This window comes from Moschus berezovskii, chromosome Y, assembly GCF_049115385.1.
Source record: "Moschus berezovskii isolate FMDL1 chromosome Y, NW_MosBer_1.0, whole genome shotgun sequence".
In the NCBI taxonomy this organism is placed as follows: domain Eukaryota; kingdom Metazoa; phylum Chordata; class Mammalia; order Artiodactyla; family Moschidae; genus Moschus; species Moschus berezovskii.
The window spans coordinates 14322863-14328862 of NC_142489.1; positions in this window are offsets into that span (position 1 = coordinate 14322863).

Consider the following 6000-nt stretch of genomic DNA (forward strand, 5'->3'; position numbering starts at 1 on the left):
TCATGTTATCTCTAATGTGGCAACTACAAAAATACAAAGGAGGACAAGAAATAATGATATGATGTAGAGGGGGACAGGAAGCCGAACCCCTGTGGCATGAAGGGAGAGAAGTTTTGATCATCCATGATTTCTATTGAAATATTTGGTAATGAGAAGTTTAAAGTGATAAAATAAAAATGTACATACTGAATTATAAAAAAGTTATTTTAATGTACACATCATTTAATTTCCGTGTTCAGCTAGCCAGAGAACCTGATTATGATCTATGCACAGTGCAGGGTGCATCTGTTTTACCCATTAATTTGAGTTTAAAATTATATCCAATGTGAGGAGAGCAACAGCAGTCTTAGAACAATATCTCTAAGTAAATGAGAGTTGCAGTTTTATGGGCTCAAGGTGTCCTCATGTGTATGAACCCCATCTCTATTACAGAAACATAGTGGATGATCAGCTCCATTAAGGGACAGCCGTTCAGAATAGGATCTATATTATTCAGCCAGAAAGTTGTTACGTACCGTTGGGCGTCCCAAAATGTTCATTTAAGATCTTGGGAATAAGCAAAGACTTTGACCATTTAAATAAAGTTGTCTAAAATTATATTTTGACATATACATATATATGCACATATGTGCATGTGAGTGTGTATAAAAAAAAATGTGCAATTGCTTTTAATTCCTGTTAGGCAGAGGAGCAATGGAAAAAAATTAAAACCCAAAAGTGGAATGATTCAAAAGTCTACTCAGTTATTGAATATATATAAGTGGAAAGAATATGAGGACTCCTTTATATCACTCTCCTCTTTCCTTTTAGTAAATAGCTACCAATTATCAAACATTAGTCCAGGTTTAATGAGGAAAATAAAGTTATGGAAATATATATATATATATATATACATAATAGATATACATTCAGTTCAGTTCAGTTCAGTTCAGTCGCTCAGTCGTGTCCGACTCTCCGCGACCCCATGAATCACAGCACGCCAGGCCTCCCTGTCCATCACCAACTCCCGGAGTTCACTCAAACTCATGTCCACAGAGTCGATGATGCCATCCAGCCATCTCATTCTCCGTCGTCCCCTTCTCCTCCCGCCCCCAACCTTTCCCAGCATCAGAGTCTTTTCCAGTGAGTCAACTCGTCGCATGAGGTGGCCAAAGTATTGCAGTTTCAGCTTTAATATCAGTCCCTCCAATGAACATCCAGGATTGATCTCCTTTAGAATGGACTGGTTGGATCTCCTTGCAGTATAAGGGACTCTCAAGAGTCTTCTCCAACACCACAGTTCAAAAGCATCGATTCTTCGGCGGTCAGCCTTCTTCACAGTCCAACTCTCACATCCATACATGACCACGGGAAAAACCATTGCCTTGACTAGACGGACCTTGGTTGGCAAAGTAATGTCTCTGCTTTTTAATATACTATCAAGGTTGGTCAAAACGTTCCTTCCAAGGAGCAAGCGTCTTTTAATTTCATGGCTGCAATCAGCATCTGTAGTGATTTTGGAGCCCAAAAAAATAAAGTCTGACACTGTTTCCACTGTTTTTCCATCTATTTCCCATGAAGTGATGGGACCAGATGCCATGATCTTTGTTTTCTGAATGTTGAGCTTCAAGCCAACCTTTTCACTCTCCTCTTTCACTTTCATCAAGAGGCTTTTGAGTTCCTTTTCACTTTCTGCCATAAGGGTAGTGTCATCTGCATATCTGAGGTTATTGATATTTCTCCCGGCAATCTTGATTCCAGCTTGTGCTTCTTCCAGACCAGCGTTCCTCATGATGTATTCTGCATATAAGTTAAATAAGCAAGGTGACAATATACAACCTTGACGTACACCTTTTCCTATTTGGAACCAGTCTGTTGTTCCATGTCCAGTTCTAACAGTTGCTTCCTGACCTGCATACAGGTTTCTCAAGAGGCAGGTCAGGTGGTCTGGGATTCCTATCTCTTTCAGAATGTTCCACAGTTTATTGTGATCCACACAGTCAAAGGCTTTGGCATAGTCAATGAAGCAGAAATAGATGTTTTTCTGAAACTCTCTTGCTTTCTCCATGATCCAGCGGATGTTGGCAATTTGATCTCTGGTGCCTCTGCCTTTTCTAAAACCTGCTTGAACATCTGGGAGTTCACGGTTTATATACTGCTGAATCCTGGCTTGGAGAATTTTGAGCATGACTTTACTAGCGTGTGAGATGAGTGCAATTGTGAGGTAGTTTGAGCATTCTTTGACATTGCCTTTCTTTGGGATTGGAATGAAGACTGACCTCTTCCAGTCCTGTGGCCACTGCTGAGTTTTCCAAATCTGCTGGCATATTGAGTGCAGCACTTTCACAGCATCATCTTTCAAGACTTGAAATTGCTCAACTGGAATTCCATCACCTCCACTAGCTTTGTTCGTAGTGATGCTTTCTAAGGCCCACTTGACTTCACATTCCAAGATGTCTGGCTCTAGGTCAGTGATCACGTTATCGTGACTATCTTGGTCGTGAAGATCTTTTTTGTACAGTTCTTCTGTGTATTCCTGCCACCTCTTTTTAATATCTTCTGCTTCTGTTAGGTCCATACCATTTCTGTCCTTTATCGAGCCCATCTTTGCATGAAATGTTTCCTTGGAATCTCTAATTTTCTTGAAGAGGTCTCTTGTTTTTCCTATTCTGTTGTTTTCCTCTATTTCTTTGCATTGATCACTGACGAAGGCTTTCTTATCTCTCCTTGCTATTCTTTGGAACTCTGCATTCAGATGCTTATATCTTTCCTTTTCTCCTTTGCTTTTCGCCTCTCTTCTTTTCACAGCTATTTGTAAGGCCTCCTCAGACAGCCATTTCGCTCTTTTGCATTTCTTTTCCATGGGGATGGTCTTGGTCCCTGTCTCCTGTACAATGTCACGAACCTCCATCCAGAGTTCATCAGGCACTCTATCAATCAGATCTAGTCCCTTAAATCTATTTCTCACTTCCACTGTATAATCATAAGGAATTTGATTGAGGTCATATCTGAATGGTCTAGTGGTTTTCCCTAGTTTCTTCAATTTAAGTCTGAACTTCGCAATAAGGAGTTCATGATCTGAGCCACAGTCAGCTCCTGGTCTTGTTTTCGCTAACTGTATACAGCTTCTCCATCTTTGGTTGCAAAGAATATAATCAATCTGATTTCGGTGTTGACCATCTGGTGATGTCCATGTGTAGAGTCTTCTCTTGTGTTGTTGGAAGAGGGTGTTTGCTATGATCAGTGCATTCTCTTGACAAAACTCTATTAGCCTTTGCCCTGCTTCATTCCGTGCTCCAAGGCCAAATTTGCCAGTTACTCCAGGTGTTTCTTGACTTCCTACTTTTGCATTCCAGTCCCCTATAATGAAAAGGACATCTTTTTTGGGTGTTAGTTCTAAAAGGTCTTGTAGGTCTTCATAGAACCGATTAACTTCGGCTTCTTCAGCATTACTCGTTGGGGCATAGGCCTGGATTACTGTAATATTGAATGGTTTGCCTTGGAAACGAACAGAAATCATCCCGTCATTTTTAAGATTGCATCCAAATACTGCATTTCGCATTCTTTTGTTGACCATGATGGCTACTCCATTTCTTCTAAGGGATTCCTGCCCACAGTAGTAGATATAATGGTCGTCTGAGTTAAATTCACCCATTCCAGTCCATTTTAATTCACTGATTCCTAGAATGTCAACGTTCACTCTTGCCATCTCCTGTTTGACCACTTCCAATTTGCCTTGATTCATGGACCTAACATTCCAGGTTCCTATACAATACTGCTCTTTACAGCACCGGACCTTGCTTCTATCACTGGTCACATCCACAACTGGGTTCTGGTTACATTAATCTATATAAAATAAACAGATATGTTTGCATAACAGAAAATATTGATACCAAGCTTAGGTGTCACATTTATTTCCAGTTCCATGCTCAATCTCAACATGAAATAGCCAAAGTTGTAGTTGACTCAAACATTCCAAGAGCTGGGACAGAAATTGAACCTGCAATTGAGATTTTCAGTAACATTTATGATCATGCTCTAAAACCAACACTTTATTTCATTTCTTGTTCTAAGCAATCCCATTAAGATTGAAAACTATGAAAACCGAGAGAGAGGAGAAGGAGATTCTAGACTTCCTCGTGTTCCAAGAGTAATTTTAATCAGAGAAACTAGAAAAGACAGAAAAAAAAAGGAAAATAATCAACCAATATAGAATAATAATGATTGAACATTAAGCAAAGTCAATGATCTTTAGTTCCCCCTCAAGGGCCATAGATAACATTCTGAGCAATATCCTGTGAACAGTTTTAGAGATACTAAAACCCCAACAAGGCTGAAATGTAAGTACACAGATCACAGAGTAGTTGGAACCAGATGTGCAACGATGTTGCCTCCCAATATCCTCAGGAACAGGCCACTAGTAGAAGGTTCCCAAACTAATCAGACACCCCATGCCTAACCTCACTCTGTCAATAAGATAGTTACCCTGAAAGTATTTGGGCAGTGTGGGTCTTTGAAGCACCAGCTGCTAGGACACCTTGCTTGGTTCCACAATAAACTATTGCACAGAAGTGAGTAACCCAAGTTTGGTTGGGTAAGAGTTCAGTTCAGTTCAGTTCAGTCGGTCTGTCGAATCCAACTTTATGTGACCCCATGAATCGCAGCACGCCAGGCCTACCTGCCCATCACCAACTCCCGGAGTTCACTCAAACTCACCTCCATCGAATTGGTGATTGCATCAAGCCATCTCATTCTCTGTCGTCCACTTCTCCTCTTGCCCTCAATCCTTCCCAGCATCAGAACCATTAGCAGTGAGTCAACTCTTCGCATGAGGTGGCCAAAGTATTGGAGCTCCATATTTAGCCTCAGTCCTTCCAATGAACATCCAGGGTTGGATCTCCTTGAAGCCCAAGACTCTCAAAAGTCTTCTCCAACACCACAGTTCAAAAGCATCAATACTTTGGCGATCAGCTTTCTTCACAGTCCAACTCTCAATTCCATTATGATCAATGGAAATGTCATAACCTTGACTAGACGGACCTTTGTTGGCAAAGTAATGTCTCTGCTCTTTAATATGCTATCTAGGTTGATCATAACTTTCCTCCCAAGGAGTAAGCGTCTTTTAATTTCATGGCTGCAATCAGCATCCTCAGTGATTTTGGAGCCAAAAAAATAAAGTCTGACACTGTTTCCCCATCTATTCCCTATGAAGTGATGGGACCAGATGCCATGATCTTAGTTTTCTGAATGTGGATCTTCAAGCCAAATTTTTCACTAACCCCTTTCACTTTCATCAAGAGACTTTTTAGTTCCTCTTCACTTTCTGCCATAAGGTTGATGTCATCTTCATATCTGAGGGTATCGATATTTCTCCCAGCAATATTGATTCCAGCCTGTACTTCTTCCAGCCCAGCGTTCCTCATGATGTACTCTGCATAGAAGTTAAATAAGCAGGGTGACAATATACATCTTTGACGTACTCCTTTTCCTGTTTGGAACCAGTCTGTTATTCCATGTCCAGTTCTAACTGTTTCTTCCTGACCTGCATACAGGTTTCTCAAGAGGCAAGGTCAGGTGGTCTGGTGTTCCCATCTCTTTCAGAATTTTCCACAGTTTATTGTTATCCCCACAGTCAAAGGCTTTGGCATACTCAATGAAGCAGAAATAGATGTTTGTCTGGAACTCTCTTGCTTTTTTCATGATACAGAGCATGTTGACAATTTGATAACCTGGTTCCTCTGCCTTTTCTAAAACCAGCTTGAGCATCTGGAGGTTCACATATTGATGAAGAATTTTAAGCATGACTTTACTAGTGTGTGAGATGAGTGCAATTGTGTGGTAGTTTGATCATTCTTTGGCATTGCCCTTCTTTGAGAATGGGATGAAGACTGACATTTTCCAGTCCGGTGGTCATTTCTGAGTTTCCCAAATTTGCTCCAAATTGAGTGCAGCACTTTCACAGCATCATCTTTCAAGATTTGAAAAAGCTTAACTGGAATTCCATCACCTCCACTAGCTTTG